Below are 25,612 nucleotides of genomic sequence, written 5' to 3'. Positions count from 1 at the left end.
GCTTTGCGGCTCTAACCCGGGGGTTTATGCCCCCAGACCCCCCTTTGCTTGCCCCAAAGCTAATGATCTAGTCAGTAGCCAGACTAACCAATCCAGACCAATGGTTTCGTCACTCCCCGGACCTTGTCACTAGGAATGCAAGTGTTGCATGACATCACCCGAGCCGTGCCATGTTGAATCTCTAAGCTCACTTTCGCACAAAGGGTACGGAAGTTTTACCGCATTAGAAGGTAGAACACAATGAAGTTTGTCGTTTCTTTTTTTTTTTTTTTTTTTTTTTTTTGGAGGGGTTACCCCCCTTACTCAAAATGGCAGGCACTAACGAGTTCTACGTTGGCCAAACCCCAGGTTTAAGGAATCTACTACAGTCGGCAGCTTGAGCTCGGAAAGCTTCATAAACGTGTTGTACCTCACTTAACACTGGTTTTAACAATAACAAACAAAACGAACAAAATTCATTTTTCTCATCATTGTACATTTCTTCTTAGCGTAACAATATTTGTGACATTCTGAAAAGGAGTTCTTACTTTGAAATATTATTAAAGAAGATACTTCACAGCCACTTTGAGACCTGAACAAGTTTGAGTGGGTCAATGCCGTAACAGCAGAGGTGTACTGTATATTGCAGGTATTCAAGGTGTGCGCTGGACACCCAGTAAATTCGGTAATCTCATTTTTCTTATTTCAAGTTGTTTTGTGCAATGCAACAAGATATGAATTTATCACAATTTAAATGTGTGGTAATATCACTGGAAAAAGTTGAAGACTATTTAAACTATAATTAATTAAAATGAATTTTAAACGCCTGCTGGTTGGATGTGCACACCATCTGCTCATCGGCTCCGCGTGATGAGGTGGAACGAGGTACCTGCCCATACAAGAAAACGTTACTGCATGGATGGTGCCGTGTGAGCTGCCAGCTCCACTCATCAATTGAATAACGTTATAAAATATTGTGTTTGACATTTGTTGTTTGTTTGTGCGTTTATTTAGAAATGTAAAAGATTTGCTTAAGTTTGTTATGAACGTAAAAGGACTTACTGCACAGAGACCCATTTTATAATGCTGCAATTGAGAAAAGGTACGTACGTGTTAAATATAAACAACGGCAGTTAATGTCGACCCCATATTTCACTTAGAGACAGGGTGGTCAGTGTTCGAAGGTTGGTCATACTGATCAAGAATTTCATATCTCACACCGTTGTGCTGGAGTGAGCTACTTTGCAGGAGAATTCAAATGGGCTTGAGACTTAAGACCGGCTTGAGAGCACCAGGGGAGGAGTTTGACGCTACGCTCACACTGGCTGGTATGTTTGTGTTTCATGCCGTTCTTCAGTCACGTCACATTGCTGCCCAAAGCAAGCTGATTGGCCGACATCGGTGTGAGATATCCAATTATTTCTTTCAAATTCTTTACCAGTATGACCAACCCTCTAATGTACATATTTTTTATTTTAGAAATGCATTTATTTCTGCTTCCTCCATTCGGAGGCTGCCAAAAAGACAAAGCTTACATAAAAATTTTGATTAGTAACTGCAAGGGCCGTTTAAAATGTGTGTATAAATAGGTATACTACAGTAAAGCCTAAATAATAAAAATTGTATCAGTCAATAGTTATGAAATCAATTATAAATTCCTCATAGGACAAAGATATAGCTAGGAGTATAAATGATTTTTTACTATTGCTAACGATCCTTTCAGGGCTGCTAACCCAATGTCCTTAATGAATTGGTTATGCAAATTAAATTTCTTGCAAAAGTTGTGAAATGTGTGAGTAATGGTGCCTCTTGCTCCTATCATCAATCCTAAAACATCTATGGAGTCCAGATGATATTTCTCGGCATAGTATGGAATTGTGGGTTCATATAGCTTCATTGAGAGTTGGAAGCGCTATTAAAAAAAATAGCTTGTGATTAGTGGAGCCGGCTTTCCGATAATCTGTATCACTACTTGCAGTTTCAGACTACATTACTGTCAACCAGAACTGAGTCATGTGGGGGAATTCTCAAAATTTTGAAAGCTTGCATCATCATGAATTAAAAACTTTGACATAAGTGTTCTCTCCAAACCAGACTGCTCCAAACTTAATTCTGCTCGCCTTTCCAATATTTCCCTTTGCTACACTTTGCATCTGTGCTTTTCTCTAGCTGTACTCAGTTAAATAATGAAAGCTGAAACTGTAAGAATTTTCTTCTTCCTGACCATATCGATTGTAACCTCAGAAACAGCTACTTTGGTGTGGACACAATGTTGAATGAGTTTTATTAACAAAAGTTTGTTAACATGTTCAGAAATGTGTTTAAGATTTTTTATTAACTTTGTTTCGTTAACATTGTTTATTAACTTTGGTGTGGACTAACCATAAAATCATACAAACCCAAGAATGTCGATCTATCCTCTTTAGTCTCAGAAAAATGAATGATGTACAACCATTCGGTAGGTAACAGTTCGTTCACTCGTCAACTAAAACTGTGAGGACTTTCTGTAATATATGTTTTGAAAGTAAGGATGCAAGAGGTTGATTATTAACGCACTGCATTTTGTACGATGCACTTAGATGATCCATACTCGGGATCGCACATCCAGCTTCAGTTCTTTCTCGATAAATGTAAGAGTGAAACTGTCCAGCGACTGGTTTTTTACGATATACAAGATCAGGATATCAAATTAGTTACACAGAAACGACAGCAAGTCACTGTGTTATCACCGGACATTTACCAATTACAAACGTTGATTTCCAGGTAATTCTTCCACTCCGATCAGAACGTTTGTTTGCCCCATTTTTCGAAATGCACGTATTTATAAATTTTGTTATGACTATTGACTAGCTCTGCTCTGCGTGCGTAGGCCGTTGACCACTTGACCATTGAACTGATTGGATTGTGGCACACCGCGCCGCACTATACGATGACGCAATTAGGTTACCCGAGGGAGGCGACTCCCTCCCGGCGGTTCGCAATGCTGCACAGAGCCCCTCACCTGCTTCGTTCAAATGTGATGCTTGTTTAAAGGGGCCTAACATCGAGGTCATCGGCCCCTAAAGCTACGAAATGAAATAACAAAAAGTTCAAATTCATCCACTGACCATAATAAAATAAAAAATGTCATGAAGAATGAATGGGTGCCTATGAACCCAAGAAAAAACACAAGAACAACAAACAGTGGATCAGACTCAAAAAAAAAAAGATCGTTAATAATAGTATTACTGACAAAGGGACCACTTATAAAGCACTATGATTCTTGATGTCTATAGGGTGCAAAATCCACGTCTAAGGCCCCACAGAATGGTACATGACGCGAATAAAGTAGAACCATGATATTTGTCATGTTGGGGTACTAACCAAAAGTAGCGAAGACTCTCGGTGTTCCACACAAGATGGTACTACTCACAAGTATTGTACTTCGTATAGGTAACGCAAACCTATGGCGTTCCTCACACAATGGCGCCACTCATAGCCAACGCAAACCGGTAAGGTTCATCACGTAGGTGTACTAACCACAGGGACTCGCACTATCCCGTGGTGTTCCTCACATAGTGGGTACTAATCACAGGCAAAGCAGACCTACGGTGCCGCTCATATAGCGGTACAACTCACAGGCAACGACCAGACCCGCTGTGTTGCTCACACGGGTACTGGAAACCCCCAGGCCAGGCTCTTTACTGCTACTAATCACAAACCTATTTTGTACCTAATTTGGTGGTACTACTCGCAAGAACAGGCAACCCATGGTGTACCCCACGTGATGGTACAAATCAAAAGTAGTTTCATGGTTCTAATTCAATCATCCCTTGTTCGCCCCTTTTAGTCACCTCTCACGACAGGCAGGGGATACCGCGGGTGTATTATTCGTCTGGGTCCCCCACCCACAGGGGATAAAGAGAGAGAAAAAAGAAGAAACAAGGGATCCGTCACTCAGAAAAATGAAGTAACAGACGAAGAAAGGCAAGGGCCACGAAGGGCGTGAAAATGAAAGACTCCCTAGGCCTCGAATGCTCTAATACCGTCGGGGTCGGAAAAAGAACAAGAGTTGACCAAGGGAGGTCGGACAGGATAGACGAAAGTGAGGAGCCTGGCACAATACCAGGACTCAAAGGGCCGCGTGGTCGCCAACGGACACTCAAGTCGAGAGCCCCTTGGGCCCCTTTTAGTCGCCTCTTACGACAGGCAGGGATACCGCGGGTGTATTCTACATGTGCGTCCCCCACCCGCAGGAGGTAGTGTGTTTGGTCCGCGAGAGGTATTTTATTTCCCTCAAGTCCGCTGGAAAGCCGGTTAGGACCCCCCTATCCGCCACCTGGGACGCGCCACGTGGGAGTATCACCTCTCCCCCTGTTACGCCAGCGTAGCAGGTTCGTGGTCGTTCAAATGTCATGTGATCTCATGTTCATGTACTACATTAACCCAAGCCACAAAAATTCACAATCATAAATACGAAAATCTTTAAATCACCGTAAAAACCACCAAACAAACAAAAAACCTTCCGAATTTTCCAGCTGCGAAATTCAGTTTTGTACCACCAGAAACCAACAGAGTGGTAAACCACTGACGTTGTCAACCCTAGGACTCGGAGGTCTGTTCCCACACCACACCGAGGGAAATACTTTAATATTAAAGTATTTGACCGAGGTAATGTGGCTGGAAACCTGCGTGACCTTGAGGCTTCCTCAATCGTCGGACGAGCTGTGAGAGAAATGTGGAGTAACGAATGCGATGCGGGTCCCCTCAAACAAAATGTAAAATCTATGAATTACTTCGTGTAGGCCTAAATGTGATTATAGTAGGTAGAAGTCAAACCACATGAACAAAGGGAAAGAGTATTAGTTTGACTGCCTCCGTGGTTTAACAGCTGCACTCAAGGCTGAAGGCTCTGTCAAACTGTCCGCACGCCGTCGCGTACTGGGTTAGTCAAATGGAATGCGAACAAGTGTGAGAACAGTCGCAATCAAGTGCTTACCGACTCTTTTTTTCTTGAACTGGTGTTATTTTGTTTTAATCGAATGTCCAGCACCCGCTGTGAGTGGGAGACGCAGACGAATAATACACCCAACTGTATTCCCTGCCTGTCGTAAGAGGCAACAAGAAGGGGCGACAAGGGATTCTGACATGTTTTGCTATTTACTTTACGTCGCACCGACACATAGGTTTTATGGCGACGATGGGACAGGAAAGGCCTAGGAATGGGAAGGAAGAGGCAGTGGCCTTAAGGTACAGCCCCTGCATTTGCCTGGTGTGAAAATGGGAAACCACGGAAAACCATTTTCAGGTCTACACTATCTCCCGGATGCGACCTAACAGGTGCGGGCCCCTAACCACACGGGCAACTCGCCCGGTGATTATGACAGAACCATGAGACTACTTGTGATCGACGTGCCGTGTTTCGTACAGGATGACCAAGCACTATGAATCAGTTTCTCCGTATCTTCTAGAGATATTGTTCAGTGTTGGCCCCGCGAACTCAACTGTCCGCCAGTCCGCGCTCTGCTTGTGCATAGAGTCCGCGCGCACAGTTTACTGCCTCAAGATGTTCGTATTGTAATTGGTTGCATTTTCCAGTGATTACAGAACTATACTCTGTAACCGATGCCAAAGTCTCGGTTATAATAATGTATTCGATTACCAAAATGTATAACTGTCCGCCGGTCCACTGCGAACTAGTCTGGTTCGCTGCGGTAGGCCGCCCCCCCCCCCCCCCACTTTGTACAGAAAACATTACATTTTTATTCTATCTTAGCCGGCTGAAACTAGGAATTATTGGAATTATTAAAAAAACAATTTCTGCAATTATTACCAAAATAATCGAAAATACGCACAACACATCGTTCGTCGCGTCTAACCCATTTGTATAGCGCCGCAGCGAGTAGAGGAAACTTCGCAAATGCTATGAGGAAGGGTTAGAGGGGTATATTTTTGGCCAAGGTCGTGGACACAGGTATGCTTCACGTGCTTGCCGCGTGCGTTCGTCAGTCTCGCTGTCTCTTTAAAATTCTGTTTCTTCGAGTGTACTCAAATACTATATAAAATTAAAAAAAATCATTATCACGCTGCACTTCTATTTAATTGTAATACGTGTGTAATAGGCTATAGTTTCTTTGGTGAAAGTATAGTACTGAATCAAATTCTCAAAAAACTTATTGCCGCACTTAAGTTAGTAAACTTTACCTCTCTGTCCAAGTTCGCTCAAGGAGCTTTTTTGTTCAGTTATCACATGTATACCCCCGCCCCCCAAATCGCCGCTAGTGGGCCGCCCCTAAGGTCCATGGCCTTCCAAGCGACCGCTGCTCAGTCCGAAGGGCTGCAGATGAGGTGTCGTGTGGTCAGCACGACGAATTCTCTCGGCCGTTATTCTTGCCTTCTTAGACCGGGCCCGTCATCTCACCGTCAGATAGCTCCTCAACTGTAATCATGTAGGCTGAGTGGACCTCGAACGAGCCCTCAGATCCAGGTAAGAATCCCTGACCTGGCCAGGAATCGAACCCCGGGCCTCCGGGTAAGTGGCAGGCAAGCTACCCCTACACCGCGGAGCCGGTTTATTCCATTACAGCACAAAAATATACGAACAAATTAAAACAAAAAAACTGTTCAAGTAAAGTTTAAATATCAAACCCCACTGATAAGCCTAGTGTATTATTAACTCGTTCGAAACGGAATTGACTGTTTCTAGACCAACTTCTTATTGGCGTTATACACTGTTGTCGTAAAAGGAAAATGTTCTGCAAAATTTGTGCATAATACGATCTCAGGAGACCTACACAACAAAAATATATTTTGGTATCATTTTCACTGCTCCAGTTATTTTTAAATAATTTGGTGCAGGTTTTCTGCGAGGAGCGTGCGGCGCTGTTGCGAAAGACGGCTGTAACTGCTGATACGCGCAATTCCTCTGTGTACAAAGTTTAAAAACAAGTCTCCATTTCCGTGCAGAGTGACACTAGGCTAGATATATATTTTTTATTTCGCGAGATGTCTGCCGGGCCCCTTCAAGGCCCGACCCCACTGCACTGCAGGCCCTAACGTTACTTCTCTGCTCCCATTTATTGTTATAAACAGCTAAACCGCGTGCGTCTCTGATTCCATCGTTATGCCCCATTCGACGGCTAGCGCAACTTAGTGCTGTGCCTGTATTTAACTGCACCTCGTGTTCAGTTTCACTTGCCATGACAAGTTCTTATTAACTGTCATAGGGATGATTGTCAATCCTTGCGAGTTTACGGTTACTGCAGCCCCAAGCTGGTCCGCGAGTGATCTCATTCAAACTTCCAGTGTTAGGCAACAAAACCATTGCGATCATGCTTCATGGAAGGGATGCAGCTAGGGATAACATGCCCTATATCTTAACCTTCTGTCCGGCATCCAGGAGGAGTTCCTCAAAATTCCCAAATGTCCACCTTTTAGAAATGCAACACACTCAGGATATACAAAATGTATTTTCCAGTAACTTGACCGCTTGGGGGTGAAATACGTACGGTATACCTTTTCAGGTCACCAGCTGTGTAATTTAAACCAATTTCAGGCCTTCAATGATGTCTAACAAAAAGTGGGCGACATTTTAATGCCATTAAGTATGATATCTGCCATTCTGAACTGCTGAATATTCTTGCACGGAGTGCAATGAAGAGTAGGATTTGTCAATAGACAAAGAAATTCTGGTGAATGGTAATCGGTGTTACTAAAGAATTGGTGGGTGTAAAATTATCAGGATCTCCTAATATATAAAGTTCAAGAAGAGTTAATAGTAGTAAAATAGCTACGGTATCACAATTATGAAGCCGAAAATATCTGGTATCTTAAAACAGCTCGGAGTTTAATGGATATTTTTAAACAGGTCAGATATTTTGTTATTGGTATATAAAGTGAGAATAACATGCTATAATAATATTGCCTATTTGTCTGAGTTTAGAGTACAATTTCCAGACGGCCTCAATTTTCCTAACAGCCTATGTCGTACATGGTAACCCGACATTCGAGGAAGGGTTTGTTTAGGCAATAACGGTACAACAGGAAGCCAGAACACGTTCGACAAGCCCTCACGAAACTATGGAATTTGAAAAACACGGAACTGATAAAGCGCCATACGAGAGTCGAACGAGACAGGACTGACGCTCGTCAAAAGGCGGCATGCATCTAAATCTATCGGAGAGAGACTTACCCTATTCAATTTTTAGGTTCTGCACGAAACTGGCACGTTTACCTCTGTGGAACTTATCTTACTGTAACAGAGCATGAAGTTAGAAATTACCACAATAACCGACTGTCTGGGTTGCGTTCACAAAATACTACTCTCCAACTCCGAGTAAACTCTGAGTTAACTCTATCCGTTCATAAAAGTAAAGAGTTAACTCTACAAGGCGTTCAGAAAATGCTTTCGAGTTAACTTAGAGTATACTCTTTTTACTCTGCGTAAATAGGTGGGTAAATTTAACTCGACATGCGCAGCAATGCATTCATTGGTGGCGGTGAGAAATATTAACTGCGGCTATAATGACATGGCAATGAATTCAAATTATTTTCAGTTGTTGACAAAGAAGGGCGTTATGTATTGAATAAAGAAGGGGATATTTTCATTTAAAACAGGAAAAATAGGCACCGTGCCAATTTTAATAATCGGCGGAAATAACATGATTGAATTTTTATAAGAAAACCCATGTTATGAATGAGCACCTGATTTATTAACCTCAACTTTATGAGATTTCCTTGGGAAAATGCAACGTAACTTTTTAATATTTTAGATGACCTTCTGAATGAGACCATTTAATTATACGATCAGAAATACCACACTGCGCATTTATAATTCTCACGAAACCGATCTGTACGAATCAGGTGCTAAGAGCCAAATTACAACCAGATTTTTTTTCGTGGGTCTTACAATGGTCTATCTCGTTCCCCGATTTTGGATTTAGAAAGTTTAGGGCCAATGACTCTGAGTAGATGTTCGAATGCTGATCCGGCAATCGGAAATGTTGTTTAAATTCGGTTTCGTCGTAGTTGTTAACAACATAATCTTTACAGTTAGCCTAGTTGTCCTAAATGGCTTATCGTGCATCAGTGCGGAGCCGATGTATTGGTATTCATCATCAATGTAATCAGATTGTTCCTACGAGGTAAAGAATAACGGATACTGTTTTAAGGCACAACTTGGCGAGGAAAGTAGTAATAACTCATATAGCACGCTGCTATGAGGAAACTCGCCTGGAAATTAGACATTAAATTCCTCGCAAATGAGGTTATGGTAAAACAAATAACCTTCCTTAATTGATTAGCCATATTCTGTTACTCTGTATTCACTCGAAGCGTTCACGAAATACCGTTACTCAGAGTTAACTTTACCAGTTACTCCGCGATACTCTACTCTACTCCAACTCTACTCGAAGTCGTATTTTGTGAACGCAACCCTGGTGTTCCTATAACATTACAAATAAAATGCAAATTGTCACTCACCGGAGTATGCTCTGACCAATAGTAATGCGGCACTCGACACTTTCCAGCCCAGACCACAGAACACAACACCAATGTCCACACTCGACTGGTTGCCAGCATGACGTTGGGTTGGTCACATGTTCGCTCCCTTGCCCGCATGCGCACCAGTGGGACTGCGATAGCGCGGTAAATTATTATTCTTATGAATTCGCTGAAGGAATAACACAAATTTGATGATACTGCCCTGAATGAAAACCTACAACCTGTTTTCTAGTTATTGACAGGGTCAGGGATGGAATGAATCTTGCGGCGAGGATAGGAATTGTACCGGCTGCCGAAGCCTGTCGCACTCCTCTGGGGCAATGATTAATGACTGACGGATGAAATTAAGTGATAACTGGAGAGAGTAGCTGGAAGGAAAGATGACCCGGAGAAATACCTGTCCCGCCTCCGCTTGGTCCAGCACAAATCTCACATGGAGTGACCGGGATTTGGACGACGGAACCCAGCGGTGAGAGGCCGACGCGCTGCCGCCTGAGCTACGGAGGCTTCATACTGACTTGAGAACGATAATATTACGGCTATACCGCCGTTAGCGAGAAAACCAGCCATGATGTAGACATGTGCTCATATTGGTTGATGCTAGCGCAGAACGCCTGTGCGGGGAGACATCAAAATAGTTCGTTAGTCAGGTAATAGCATGCTGCGATCCTACATGTACAATATCCAAGTCCGGCTAAATGGTTAGCGTGCTGGCCTTGGGTCGCACGGGTCCCGGGTTCGATTCCCGGCAGGGTCGGGAATTTTAACGATCATTAGTTAATTTCGCTGGCACGGGGGCTGGGTGTATGTGTTGTGTTCATCATTTCATCCTCATCACGACGCGCAGGTCGCCTAGGGGTGTCAAATCGGATTATCTGCACCTGGCGAGCCGAACTTGTCATCCGACACTCCTAGCACTAAAAGCCATACGCCATTTCATTTTCACAATATCCAAAATATATACTGTATGTATAACAAACGACGTTTCTGTTCTAATACAGTAGAGCGCTGCCCTTCTGAGCCCAACTTGGCAGGTTCGATACTGGGTCAGCTGCTCAAATGCGTCAGCCTCGTGTCGGTAGATTTACTGGCACGCAAAAGAACTCCTGCGGGACTAAATTCCGGCACCTCGGCGTGTCCGAAAACCATAACCTAGTTAGAAAACATTAGAATTAAAATGAAACATTACAGGAGTAGATGTTTTGTGCATTTTTCTTTCTTAATCTGTTTACCCTCCACGGTTGGTTTTTCCCTCGGACTCTGCGAGGGATCCCACCTCTACCGCCTCAAGGGCAGTGTCCTGGCGCGTGAGACGTTGGGGCGGGGATAAAACTGGGAAGGAGGACCGTACCTTGTCCAGGCGCCTCACCTGCTACGCTGAACACGGGCCTCGTGGGGAAATGTGAAGGATCTTCAAAAGGCAGAAGTATTCAGTCAGCAGTATGTAAAGATTGTTGGTTACAAGGATAATGTCCAGATAGAGGAGGAGATTAAGGCGAAAGAAGTATTAAAATTTACATACGATAACAATGACATTTACAATAAGATACAAACGTTAAAAACTAGAAAAGGGGCTGGAATTGATAAGATTTCTGGGGATATACTAAAGACAATGGGTTGGGATATAGTACGATATCTGAACTACTTATTTGATTATTGTTTGGTTGGAGGAGCTATACCAGATGAATTGAGACTTGCTATAGTAATAATTGAAATGTAGCACACGGTAGCCGAGACCATACGATTATTATTATTATTATTATTATTATTATTATTATTATTATTATTATTATTATTATTATTATTATTATTATTATTATTTGCTATAGTAAGCCCTGTGTATAAAGGAAAGGGTGATAGACATAAAGCTGAAAATTACAGGCCAGTCAGTTTGACATGCATTGTATGTAAGCTTTGTGAAGGCATTATTTCTGATTATATTAGACATGTTTGTGAAATTAATAACTGGTTCGACAGAAGGCAGTTCGGTTTTAGGAAAGGTTATTCCACCTGATTCAAGACCTGAAAAAAATCCAAAGAAAAGCAGCTCGATTTGTTCTGGGTGATTTCTGACAAAAGAGTAGTGTTACAAAACGTTATTCAACTTGTAGGATTCCAGCAAGATATAGCAGATATCTTGGATTCAGGAGGTCAAATGGGCTGTATCGCGATTGACCTGTCTAAAGCATTTGATAGGGTGGATCATGGGAGACTACTGGCAAAAATGAGTGCAATTGGACTTGACAAAAGAGCGACTGAATGGATTGCTATATTTCTAGAAAATAGATCTCAGAGAATTAGAGTAGGTGAAGCTTTATCTGACCCTGTAATAATTAATAGGGGAATTCCTCAAGGCAGTATTATCGGACCTTTATGTTCTCTTATAGGCTATATATAAATATGTGTAAAGAAGTGGAATCGGAGGTAGGGTTTTTGAGGATGAGAAAAAAAAAAAAAAAACCTATTCTCTATAGAGTGATAAATAAGTTACAAGATTGTGAGCAACTGCAGCGTGACCTCGAAAATGTTGTGAGATGGACAGCAGGCAATGGTATGATGACAAATGGGGTTAAAAGTCAGGTTGTGAGTTTCACAAATAGGAAAAGTCCTCTCAGTTTTAATTACTGCGTTGATGGGGTGTAAAGAAGTGGAATCGGAGGTAGGGTTTTTGAGGATGAGAAAAAAAAAAAAAAAAAAAAAACCTATTCTCTATAGAGTGATAAATAAGTTACAAGATTGTGAGCAACTGCAGCGTGACCTCGAAAATGTTGTGAGAAAGTGAAAGTTCCTTTTGTGGATCATTGTAAGTATCTAGGTGTTATTATAAGGAAAGATCTTCATTGGGGTAATCACATAAATGGGATTGTAAATAAAGGGTACAGATCTCTGCACATGGTTATGAGGGTATTTAGGGGTTGTAGTAAGGATGTAAAGGAGAGGGCATATAAGTCTCTGGTAAGACCCCAACTAGAGTATGGTTCCAGAGTATGGGATCCTCACCAGGATTACCTGATTCAAGAACTGGAAAAAATCCAAAGAAAGCAGCTCGATTTGTTCTGGGTGATTTCCGACAAAAGAGTAGCGTTACAAAAATGTTGCAAAGTTTGGGTTGGGAAGAATTGAGAGAAAGAAGACGAGCTGCTCGACTGAGTGGCATGTAGATGTATAGCTTTTCAGGCGTTTGCTCTATTAACCAGCGCTTTGTCTTAGATCTGACACTAGACTCTTCAGAGTGGGATGTGTCGGACCCTACCCACTGACGCTGGGGTGCATGCAGGTGAACTTATCAGAAGCCTATTTAAGAGGCACAGTCTGATAACTGCATACGGAAGACAAAACTCCGCAATGGAATTAATGCCCGCCTAGCAATTCCAAATGGGTATTCTAAGTTCCCATGGAGGGAATTAGATATTTTTCCACCAATAGAGCATATCAAAAATCAGATCAAAAATTAGGTGTATAGAAGCGCTGATCTGATTTTTGATATGCTCTATTGGTGGAAAAATATCTAATTCCCTCCATGGGAACTTAGAATTTCCATGAGTGGTATGTTCCGAGCTGTCAGCGGAGAGATGGCTTGGAATGACATTAGTAGACGAATAAGTTTGAGTGGCGTTTATAAAAGTAGGAAAGATCATAATATGAAGATAAAGTTGGAATTCAAGAGGACAAACTGGAGCAAATATTTATTTATAGGAAGGGGAGTTAGGGATTGGAATAACTTACCAAGGGAGACGTTCAATAAATTTCCAATTTCTTTGAAATCATTTAGGAAAAGGCTAGGAAAACAACAGACAGGGAATCTGCACCTGGGCGACTGCCCTAAATGCAGATCACTATTGATTGATTGATTGGTCTGTTATTTCTAACTTATGAATAAGATATCCTGAGTCCACACAGATTTCGCTCCCGTAAAGCAAAGTTGGTCTGAAAACAGACCGATGTAAAGATAGTTCCGTCTGGGAGCTGACTTCCTTCTTACAGAATACTGTTGATCGCAACTGCGAGCTCACTGCATTAGCTTTACGACACCTTGATTCAATCTCACTTACCATATTACCATCCTGGGAGAACACACAACCTAAATACTTGAATTTATCGACCTGTTCTAGCTTTGTATCACCAATCTGACATTCAATTCTGTTGAATTTCTTACCTACAGACATCAATTTAGTCTTCGAGAGGCTAATTTTCATACCACACTCATTGCACCTATTTTGAAGTTCCAAGATATTAGACTGCAGGCTTTCGGCACAATCTGCCATTAAGACCAAGTCGTCAGCATAGGCCAAACTGCTTACTACATTTCCACCTAACTGAATCCCTCCCTGCTATTTTATACCTTTCAGCAGATGATCCATGTAAACTACAAACAGCAAAGGTGAAAGATTACAGCCTTGTCTAACTCCTGTAAGTACCCTGAACCAAGAACTCATTCTACCATCAATTCTCACTGAAGCCCAATTGTCAACATAAATGCCTTTGATTGATTTTTATAATCTACCTTTAATTCCATAGTCCCCCAGTATGGCGAACATCATGTCCCTCGGTACCCTGTCATATGCTTTCTCTAGATCTACGAAACAAACACAACTGCCTATTCCTCTCGTAGCATTTTTCAATTACCTGGCACATACTGAAAATCCGATCCTGACAGCCCCTCTGTAATCTGAAACCACACTGGTTTTCATCCAACTTCCTCTCAACGACTGATCGCACCCTCCGTTCCAAGATGCCAGTGAATACTTTGCCTGGTATACTAATCAATGAGATACCTCGATAGTTGTTGCAATCCTTCGTGTTCCCTTGCTTTTGTCCAATCTGAAGGTACCTTACCAACACTCCACGCTGATTTTACTGCTCTATGAAGCCATTTCATCCCTGCCTTCCCACTATACTTAACCATTTCGGGTCTAATTTCATCTATTCCTGCTGCCTTATGACAAAGGAGTTTATTTATCATCCTTTCCACTTCCTCAAGCATAATTTCACCAACATCATTTTCCTCCTCCCCATGAGCTTGGCTGTTTGCAACACCACCAGGATGATTTCCTTTTACATTGAGAAGATGTTCAAAATATTCCCTCCACCTCTCCAGTGATTTCCTGGGATCTATGAGTTCATCTGAATTACTCAAAACACTGTTCATTTCCTTTTTCCCTCCCTTCCTAAGATTCTGTATTGCTGTCCAGGAAGGATTCCCTGCTGCTTGACCTAGCCTTTCCAGGTTATTACGAAAATCTTCCTACGACTTCTTTTTGGATTTAACAACTATGTGTTTCGCTCTGTTTCTTTCATCTACGTACAAATCCCTGGCTGCCTCGGCCCTTGTTTGGAGCCATTTCTGATGAGCCTTCTTTTAAAAATTTACAAGCTGCTCTCACTTCATCATTCCACCAAGATGTTCGCCTCTTCCCATCTTTACACACAGTTGTTCCTAGGCATTCCCTTGCTGTTTCTACTACAGCATCCCTGTATGCCACCCATTCTCTTTCTATATCCTGAACCTGCTTACCCATCACCATGTTAGGTCATCAGCCCAGAGGCTGGTTGGATCCTCAAATAGCACCACCAAATGTTATGCGGTTATAAGGAAACCCCAAAAACCAATGGCAGCACCAAAATGAGGTGTACTAGGCAAGATGAGGCGTGAGGTAGTTTGCCATTGCTTTCCTCACTGGGTCAGAAAGTACTATTGCAGCACGACTGACCCTATGAGCAGCACCTTTCATAATATGCAGATGCACTAGTCATGCTCTGAATGTCATTACTCAGCACTACCCATACCCCAGCAACATCCATATTGTCACAGTCATGGATGTTGACTGGGACTTCGGTGGAAGCTACACTTTACTCTGGCCTGTGCCAAGAGATGGATGCAAAAGTACTGTATCCATCAAGAAATGACAGCAGGCAGGCATCACCCATTAGCACTATTCTATCCTTGCTGTTGACCCTGACCACAATGTCACTCAATGCTTCGTAAAACTTGTCAACTTCATCCTCATCTGCACCCTCACATGGTGAATGCAATGAGACAATTCTCATCCTAATTCCTCGAACTGACAGATCTACCCACATCATTCGCTCATTTACATGCCTAACAGAAACTATGTTGCGTGCAATGGTATTCCTGATAAAGAGCCCTACCCCAGACTCTGCCCTTCCCTTTCTAACACCCGTCAAGTACACTTTATAATCTCCAATCTCTTCCTCGTTATCTCCCCTTACTCAAATATCACTTACTCCTAGCACATCCAGATGCATCCTCTTTGCTGACTCAGCCAGTTCTACTTTCTTTCTTCCATAAGCCCCATTAATATTGATAGCTCCTAATCGAATTCCATTTTGTTCACCGAGTTGTTTCCAAGGAGTCCCTCGCCTGTCAAATGGGAGGTTTCTCCACAGGTCCGAGGCTTGCTTAAAATGTTCTGAGCTCGGTAAATTCATGAAGCAGGATGCTACCCTACTTACACATAGCCCAAGTGAGGATCTGTCCTCTAACGGGTTATGGACCACCAATGGATTGTATAGCCCTAGCCGCCTGAGCATAAGGAGGGCCATGACTCAGTATGTCCGAGATGCTCACTCCCATTCCATAGCAACTGGTATCCCGACTCTCAGTACCACTTACTAGGCCACTCAGCCATTGCCCATGGTTCACGAACTAGGACGTGACTACAGTAATATACAAACAAAAACTGTTCAAGCCTAGTCTAATATTAACTTGTTCAAAACCGAACTGACATGTTTCTGCACCAACACTGTTGTCGTAAAAGTAAAATGTTCTGCAAAATTTGGGCATAATACAATCTCAGGAGACCTACACAACAAGAATATAACATTTTCTAACTAAAATATATTTTGGTGTCATTTTTCACTGTTGCAGTTATTTTTGAATGATTTGGTGCAGGTCTTCTGTGGGGAGTGTACAGCGCTGTTACCACAGACAGCAAGGGCAAGCATTGTTTACAGCTGTAACGCGTAATCAAGTGTCAATTCCTCTGTGTACAATGTTAAAAAAAAAAAATTCTAGTCGCCATTTCAGTGAAGAGTGACATAGGCTAGATATATTATTATTATTATTATTATTATTATTATTATTATTTTTATTTGGGTGATTTCCGACAAAAGAGTAGCGTTACGAAAATGTTGCAAAGTTTGGGCTCGGAAGACTTGGGAGAAAGGAGACGAGCTTCTCGACTAAGTGGTATGTTCCGAGCTGTCAGTGGAGAGATGCCGTGGAAAGACATCAGTTGACAGGTGTCGCGTCCTGTACACAATCCCGCTATCTCCAATTCGGCTCGCAGAATTTTTTTAACCTAAAGGGCGAATTCTACCATGTCCAAAAAATGAACTTAGATGCGAAAATTATAATTATTTGCTATCTTTAAGGAATTATTCAATGCCAATATGTGCTAAGCGTTACGTCTCTCTCGCCATGCTTATGACGTCCTAGTTCATCCCTTCAATCAATCAATCAATCAATCAATATCAATCAATCAATACTGATCTGCATTTAGGGCAGTCGCCCAGGTGGCAGATTCCCTATCTGTTGCTTTCCTAGCCTTTTCCGAAATGATTTCAAAGAAATTGGAAATTTATTGAACATCTCCCTTGGTAAGTTATTCCAATCCCTAACTCCCCTTCCTATAAATGAATATTTGCCCCAGTTTGTCCTCTTGAATTCCAACTTTATCTTCATATCGTGATCTTTCCTACTTTTATAAACGCCATTCAAACCTATTCGTCTACTAATGTCATTCCACGCCATCTCTCCGCTGACAGCTCGGAACATACCACTTAGTCGAGCAGCTCTTCTTCTTTCTCTCAATTCTTCCCAACCCAAACATTGCAACATTTTTGTAACGCTACTCTTTTGTCAGAAATCACCCAGAACAAATCGAGCTGCTTTTCTTTGGATTTTTTCCAGTTCTTGAATCAGGTAATCCTGGTGAGGGTCCCATACACTGGAACCATACTCTAGTTGGGGTCTTACCAGAGACTTATATGCACTCTCCTTTACATCCTTACTACAACCCCTAAACACCCTCATAACCATGTGTAGAGATCGGTACCCTTTATTTACAATCCCATTTATGTGATTACCCCAGTGAAGATCTTTCCTTATATTAACACCTAGATACTTACAATGATCCCCAAAAGGAACTTTCACCCCATCAACGCAGTAATTAAAACTGAGAGGACTTTTCCTATTTGTGAAACTCACAACCTGACTTTTAGCCCCGTTTATCAACATACCATTGCCTGCTGTCCATCTCACAACATTTTCGAGGTCACATTGCAGTTGCTCAACCTGCGGAAGGTTATGACGTCACGAGCCAACATCTGACTGACATTTAAATGTACAAACACGAACTAACCATCCAATGGGTTCCAGCAGAAAATGAGCACTTCACATCACATAATGCACACTGATGATATAAAGTCATCATATAAATCACAATGAACCATTAAAATACTGGAATTTAATAACAAAGGAAGAACACATCAGAGATCGCTTCGATACCGCTTGAGCGCCCGAACAGTATGGGGCTATTTACGATTCCCAATTTACGAACGTGGGTGCATGTTTAGGAATCAGAAACGCATGTACGAACAATATGAAACGATACGTGAGACAGAGATGAGGAGCATCCTTCCTTTATGCTTGCCAGGGACTCACTGACCCACCCAAAAAAGTGTTATTACCTACACAGAAAACGGAGCCTACATTACATTGCAAGTTCACACAGTAGAAAGAATAGGAAATAGTGTGTTCAAATGGTACTCACAAAACGTAAGCTCCCTCTCTGGATCAGTGGTAGAGTGTCGGCCTCCGGATCCCACGAGGTAGTCGGATTTTTGAAGGGCGGATAAAAAAAGTTCATTCGACACTCCATGTCGTACAATGTCGGCATGTAAAAGATCTCTGGTGACTAGTGATGGGTCGTTCATGAACGAACTGACTCTTTTGAACGACTCATTGGAGAGAGCTAGCTCAGAGCTAGCTCTCTCAATGAGAGTCGACTCTTGTAAGAGCTAGCTCCCTCCTTGCTCCCTGAGAGCTAGCACGAGCCGACTCTTTTATCAGCAGCGACTCCAAGAAAGAGCTAGCTCGTCACATCGACTCTCGTTCAGATAATCACGTGACGTACTGAAGCAGCTTTCTTTTTTATAGGCTGCCCGGTGTAGCCTCTTCCCGCATTCAGTCAGTGCTCTGACTCTGAGTGCAGTGGTTGTGGGTTGTTTGTTAGGTACGTTTTTGTGCCATAGTTCTGGCAACTTGCAACGTAACGAAACAATGAAATGAAATAAACAACATGTTATTGAGCAATACTTACCTGTTCACTTCCTGTATGCACTCATAATCTATGAAGGATTTAGGGCCTAGTATAGATCCAGTAGGTTAGGAGCAAATAAACGACACGAAGTTCGGGTTAACTAACCTCAACTAAGCACGAACAAACAGCCGCTATCCAGAATACTGAATATACCACTCGGCAAGTAGAAACGGCGTAGTTTTATTCTGTCTGAAATAATTAAGAAATACTCTGATAAATCCTCATCTGTTTCTTAAATGAGTTCGTAGTTATGAATTAACATATTGCCAAAATCTTTCGGTTTTACGGTACAGTGGATAAAATAATATACCGTAGTTTTAAATCGAATTAAGGCAAATAGAAAATAACACTAGTTTTGGCTTTCATACCAACGTGTATACCGCAGTACATTTTCAAATAATTATTTATTGACGTGTAAGAAGTCCGACTCCTTAGCTGGATGGTCAGCATTGAGGCCCTCGCTGCAGAGGGTCCCGGATTCGATTCTCGGCCAAGTCGGGAATTTAATTCTTCTGGCTCGGGAACTGGGTATTTGTGTTTGTCCCAACACTTTCCTCTTCCTATTCAGACAACACACCACAATACCAACCACCATAGAAACACGCAATATTGATTACATCCCTCCGCATAAGGTTACCGTCAGGAAGGACATCCGGTCATAAAACAGGGCCAGCCGGGCTGAGTGACTCAAATGGTTGAGGCGCTGGCCTACTGACACCAACTTGGCAGGTTCGATCCTGGCTCAGTCCGGTGGTATTTGAAGGTGCTCAAATACGTCAGCCTTGTGTCGGTAGATTTACTGTCACGTAAAAGAACCCCTGCGGGGCTAAATTCTGGCACCTCGGCGTCTCCGAAAACCGTAAATGTAGTTGGTGGGACGTAAAGCCAGTAACATTATTACTTATTATAAAACAGGGCCAAATCCACATTTGCGGAACAGTTCGCACCCGCGAACCCACAAGTGTGGGAAAAGTGGTCGAAGCGGAAGTAGAAGAAGAAGTAAGTTTAGATAGTGTAAGGAATGCCAATATATTGAACATATACGACTCATACGGTTTAATCGTTCTTGAAAAAAAAAAAAAAAAAAATAGAAGAGAGTGTGACCATACTGTACACGAAAAATAGGCAAAATGCTATGCGTACTGTAGTATACTTGGTTATATGTACATTTGTGCTGATAGTAGTTTCCATTATTTTCGTTAAAGATCGCGTTTAATCAGCTGTTTCCTACGCTGCATTAATGAATGAAAGAATCTGTTGTCCCAACGCGGAGTATCAAGTGAAAAAATTTCTGCAGCTCCAGTCGAAAGAGGATATTCTGATGACATCTTTTGAGTGAAATGTAAACTACGTGCACAGGATTAGGAATTCTTCTTATGCTTATCTGGATTGCCGGGGTGGAACGGAAGTATTGCCAATATCTCGAACATACGTCCCGTACGGTGCATTCAATCTTGAAAGACATCATTTTAAGGAGAATGGAAGTTAGGCAAAGTAATATTAGATGTCATCAATCAACACTGTATATTTGTGACACGTTTCTTCGTTACTGTGTATAAAACTTTATCATCGGATTAATTGCGAATTTTGGCAGCAATGTACATTTGTTTTATTCCAAGAGTAGCGTACCAAACTGTACATTGTGTTGCCATCTGTTGTGTAAAAGGTGAACTATCTCTCACCATCTCGCTCCTTCAAATAAAGACGGGAGTCATGATTAATCTAGAAGATGTAAAATCACGCTATTTTGGGCGCTTATGAATAAAAAACTCATGGCTTGGTGTATACTATAGTAACTTACATCCCATTACATTCTTAAACAATTATTTATTAACGTGTAAGTATTGCCAATATCATGAACATACGTCTCGTCACGGTGCATTCAGTCTTGAAAAGCATCATTTTAAGAAGAAAGGAACATGGGCAAAGTAATATTAGATGTTATCCATTAATACTGCATATTTGTTAAACATTTCTTCGTTACTGTATATAAAGCTTTATCGTTAGATTATTTGCCAATGTTGCCAGGAGTGCATTTGTTTATTTGTTTTATTTCAAGAGAAGCTTTCTGAACTAAACGTTGTGCTGCCATCTGTTGTGGAAAATATGAACTATTTGCGCTATATCGTTCGTTCCCGGAAGTCATACAGAGCGACCGGAAGTCATAAAGAGCCGTCTGCCCTAAACCGGATGAACGAATGAACGAACGAACCTGGAGCGGAGAGCGGCCTCTGACTTCCTAGCTCGCTCCTACCTTCCCGCTCCCAAGAGTCGACTCTTTTGAACGACTCTCAGTTAGGAGCGGGAGCGAATGAGCTAGCTCCCTCAAAAGAGCTAGTTCGACCCATCACTACTGGTGACACATTCATTAAATCCCAGCCATAGACGCCCAAGAGAGTTTCAGTTTACTCGGTCTGCCATCTAGTGGGCCTACAGTAAAACGGAACGTCGAAATTGACGAGCAGACAGCATGGCGTCAAACTGAAATGTCTGCACACGGGGGTCCGGTACAAAATCCCTTAGAGCATTAATACTTGGATATATGATCGAAGCACAATCCATCTATCTCCAACTCGGGTCTCAGAAATTTTTTAACCTAAAGGGCGAATTCTACCATGTCCAAAAAAGGAACTTAGTGCGAAAATTAAGAGTTTTTGCAATTTGTATGTAATTATTAAAGGCCAATTTGCAAAGTGCTACGACTCTCTTGCCAGGGTAGCCATATTTATGACGTCATAGTTCATCCCGTCAACCTGTGGAAGGTCAGCCATGATGAAACTATGACGTCACGAGGCAACATCTGACATTTAAATATGCATACAAACACAAACTACACATCCCATGGGTGACAGCAGAAAATGAGCACTGCACATCACGTAATGCATACGTATGATATAAATTCGCCGTAGAAAGTACAATGAACCATTCAAATATTGGAAATTAAAAACACAGGAAGAAAACATCAGAGATCGCTTCGATACCGGCTGAGCGCAGGATCCTATGGAGCAATTTACGGTTCCCAAGTTACGAACGCGCGTGCATGTTTAGGTATCAGAAAAGCATGTACGAACGATATGAAACGAAACGTGAAAAAGCAATGAGGAGCGATACCACCTTTATGCTTGCCAGTGACCTACAGACCCACCCAAAAAACGTGATATTACTCCCACAGCAAACATAAAACTGAGGCTACATTACATTGCAAGTGCACACAATAACAAGAATAGTTAGTAGTGTCTTCAAATGGTACTCACCGAGGAATATAGAAGGAGAGTTTGGTATCCATTCCACGCACTGCCGGCATACTTAAAGTTGAAAGCAGTCCCAAGTTTAGTTCCGTCGCATTTTGAACAACGCACATAAATACAAACGGAATGTACGAATCATTCGTTACGGAGTTAAGCACACAATACCGCACAATGTTCATATACGAACCATTAATTACATCAGTATTCGAAACGTGAATTGACAGTAATGGCACATGTATCACGACCACGTGGTAGGTGGTAATGGACGACTGGAGCTTCATCGAATCACCGCCCCTCCTTCTTCGACCTACACATGCGCACTTGACGAACGTGACCACTTGGCGATAGAAGACATGTCACGGATGATGGAACGGCGGCGTTTCAATACCATGGACGCAGCATAAAATAAATTCACACACTATAATAAGCAAATTACTCACCTTATTGAGAGTACCGCTCTGCGATGTGGAGCAAAATCCCTAACAGTACTACTTACCTGTTTATTGGCGTTATTGTGATTACACCCCCTTCACTCCGCGAGGAAGGGTTGGAGAGCCTGGCTGACGTCACATTCACCCGTTGTACCATGTGTTGTTCCGTTGCCTACGCTACAATAGTATTTAGTAGGCTTTGGTTGTTCATGGAGGTACAGATGGTGGTGTGATGACGTCACGATCATTTTTCTTGTCCACGGTGAAATGTAAATAATTAAATTGGTGGCGCATGCGCAGTAGCAAAAATTCGGACTTGGTTTTCGGATATTAATTCCATGTCTCTCTCTTCTGACGTCATCACCCCTCCGTGTTCTATATGGCAGGTAATACTACAAAACCTAGTATTTTCGCACTTCTTCTCCTTCCTTGTATCCTAATGAACATATTTAATAGCATATGACGGCGCCTACGAGTGAACTGGAGATAGCCGGCTTGTGTACTGTAACCCGAATCACTCCGTAATTAGTTAACTAGATAACACCGCGCAATGTGCATATACGAGCTATTAATTAAATAAATAGAATAACTTGAATTGACAGTAATGGCACAACTATAATGACCATGTGGTAATTGCTGCAGGTAACCGCTCCGCCACCGTCGATCTAGGCCTACACATGCGCCTCAGACCAACCTAACGAACGTAACCACTTGGTGACTGCCTTCAACCCCTAACGCCTGTTTATTCCGACAAAAGTCAATCATATGATTACATTTGTACTTACAAATTGCACAATGTTTATTCGCCATGGTTATGCATTTGTTTCAATACTCCCTTACGAGCCACGCATATCTGTATTATTTAGATGAACCCAAGCTCATAAGCACCGCGGCCACGAGGAAGGGTTGGCGGCTCTTGCTTACGTCACATTCTCGTAGGTGTACTACATGTGCTGTATGTACAGGTACAAGGGTGGTGTGCGGGAGGCACCGCCAGGGATCACTTCGACAAATGAAGGAATCGGCCAAAGAAAGACAAGGGTCACAAAGGGCGTGGAAATGAAAGACTCCGTAGCATTCGCAGGTATACCGCCGGGGTCGGAGTTGATCAAGAGATGTTGGACAGGGCTGATGAAAGTGTGGATCCTGTGGAAGCAATGCCAGGACTCAGCTAAGGGCCCCGTGGTCACCACCCCACGCTCCCAAGCTTAAAGCCCCAGGGACCTATTTTAGCCGCCTCTTACAACAAAAGGGGACACCGTGGATATTATATTCTACAGACCCCGCACTCTCAGAGGGTCCCATGAAAGCCGTTAAATATTACCAACAATAAGCCTATACGGTACTTCAGGGAAAATTTAATATTAAAGATTGGATAGGCCTACTAATTCTGAATTTGGCCGATGACCTAGCTGTTAGGTCCCTTTAAACAAACAAACAAACAAACAAACAAACAAACAAACAAACAAACAAACGAACAAACATTTCTGAATTTTTTAAAATAATGTGCACAGCTATAACAGATGCAATAGGAAAGCAATAGTGGCATGGAATTTTTCTATTCTTCTTCCGTTTTTCGCACATCCTTGTGAAGTCGGGTGCGAACTGTGCAGCACATGTGGACTTGAGCCTGTTTTACGACCGGATGCCCTTCCTAACAACAAATATATATGGCGGGATATATTAAATATTACGAGTACCGAGTTAGTTGGCCATGCGGTTAGGGTCGCGCAGCTGTTTGCTTGCATGCGGAAGATGCTGGGTTTGAATCCCACTGTCGGCAGCCCTGAAAATGCGTTAATGAGACTTTAAATCACTAGCAAAATAATACAACCAGTCCCCGAATTAAGTTAACTAGACGCAGTTAAAAAGCGACCCGGCCAGGAATCGAACCTAAGACGTTCTGAAATGGAGGTACTGACGCTGGCCATTAAAGCTACGGAGCTAATAGTAGCGTAGAATAATATGTGTTAAGTAAACACAAATACAGTAGAGACAATACACGACACTTAGGGATTTCGCCTTGCTAAAATGGGAGACAATTCGACGGTGGCGCTCCTAGTGACTTGACCTGAACAAATCGCGCTAAATTCAAATATCAATGGAAATGTATATACGGAAATGGATAAATAAATTACGTCTAGAAAGAAAGTGGTATTGAGATATTAACTTCGAAGTTGCTAAAGCAATTCTGGATAAATGAATGAAGAATTATTTAAAAGGTTATTATTCAAACACTGAAATTAGACATATAAACAAGGTGTGAAATGGACTGCTGTGAAATGGCTTGATCTTTCATTTATGCATTACTTTTTTAGCTTTAGCATACCTGCCTGAAATCTTACGATTGGATTTGTCTTTTTTTCCTCATGTAAAAACAATGTATCATCACATTAAGACATTTGTCAATAAAAATATCGGCACATTCCTTACACATATGATGCAATGAATTAACATTTAATAGCTGGACAATTTTCCTCTTAACATGAAGCCTACTAACAGAAAGAAAATCTATAAAATCCCGGCTTTAATCTGAGAAGAGAGATAAAAGAAAGAAAAGTTTGAAAATGTTGTCGATAGTGATGCTTTGAGGAACATTTACGTACAATTAGAGTAAAAATGTAACATACCCTTGGCTGTATAGTCGAGGATTTTTAAAGTCGCTGGCCTGGAAATGATCCGAACAGATCTTATAATTCTTATACAAGCGTAACGTCCCTTCCTTCTTGTACACTTTATCCAAATCGCTTCTGTGACATTTAAAAACCCACAGATCACACCTACAACACATCGGTATTGAAGGTTAACTGCTGCACTATACAATAAAATATGCGTATTATATTTTAAGCCCGTTAAAACATGGGTCGAGCAGGTCAGAATTATGAAGTACTATAAAAATCTCTGTCACTGGAAGAATATATATGCAAACACAATATTACTTATATGTTTTTGTCACGAGGGAACCTGAAGAACAAGCGCGCATTTTTCTCTACTTCGTAATTACTGCAGCCAAATACAGCACATACCTTTCCCCTCATGTTGAGAGGAAATATCAAGGAATGACACACGCTACTATTCAATTATGTCAACTCCCTGAAAACGCATAAATAACACCAAAAACTTCACACAA

The 25,612-nt window shown here is 41.9% G+C and overlaps 1 protein-coding gene across 1 annotated transcript in view; it reads right to left on the bottom strand.

Annotated features, from left to right (window-relative positions):
• LOC136885461 (uncharacterized) overlaps positions 1 to 21,277 on the bottom strand; it is a 273,832-nt gene extending 252,555 nt beyond the window's left edge. Inside the window, exons 1-2 of the mRNA XM_068230446.1 lie at positions 21,155 to 21,277; positions 18,255 to 18,389 (exon numbers count right to left, since the gene is read on the bottom strand). The gene's annotated coding sequence lies outside the window, so the exon portion shown is untranslated. The remainder of the gene's footprint in view (positions 1 to 18,254; positions 18,390 to 21,154) is intronic.
• Between the last annotated feature and the right edge of the window lie 4,335 nt (positions 21,278 to 25,612).

Source organism: Anabrus simplex, chromosome 14 (genome assembly GCF_040414725.1).
Source record: "Anabrus simplex isolate iqAnaSimp1 chromosome 14, ASM4041472v1, whole genome shotgun sequence".
Classification (NCBI taxonomy): Eukaryota; Metazoa; Arthropoda; class Insecta; order Orthoptera; family Tettigoniidae; genus Anabrus; species Anabrus simplex.
Note: the sequence above shows the minus strand (reverse complement) of the source record. Positions and strands in the feature narration are given on the sequence as shown.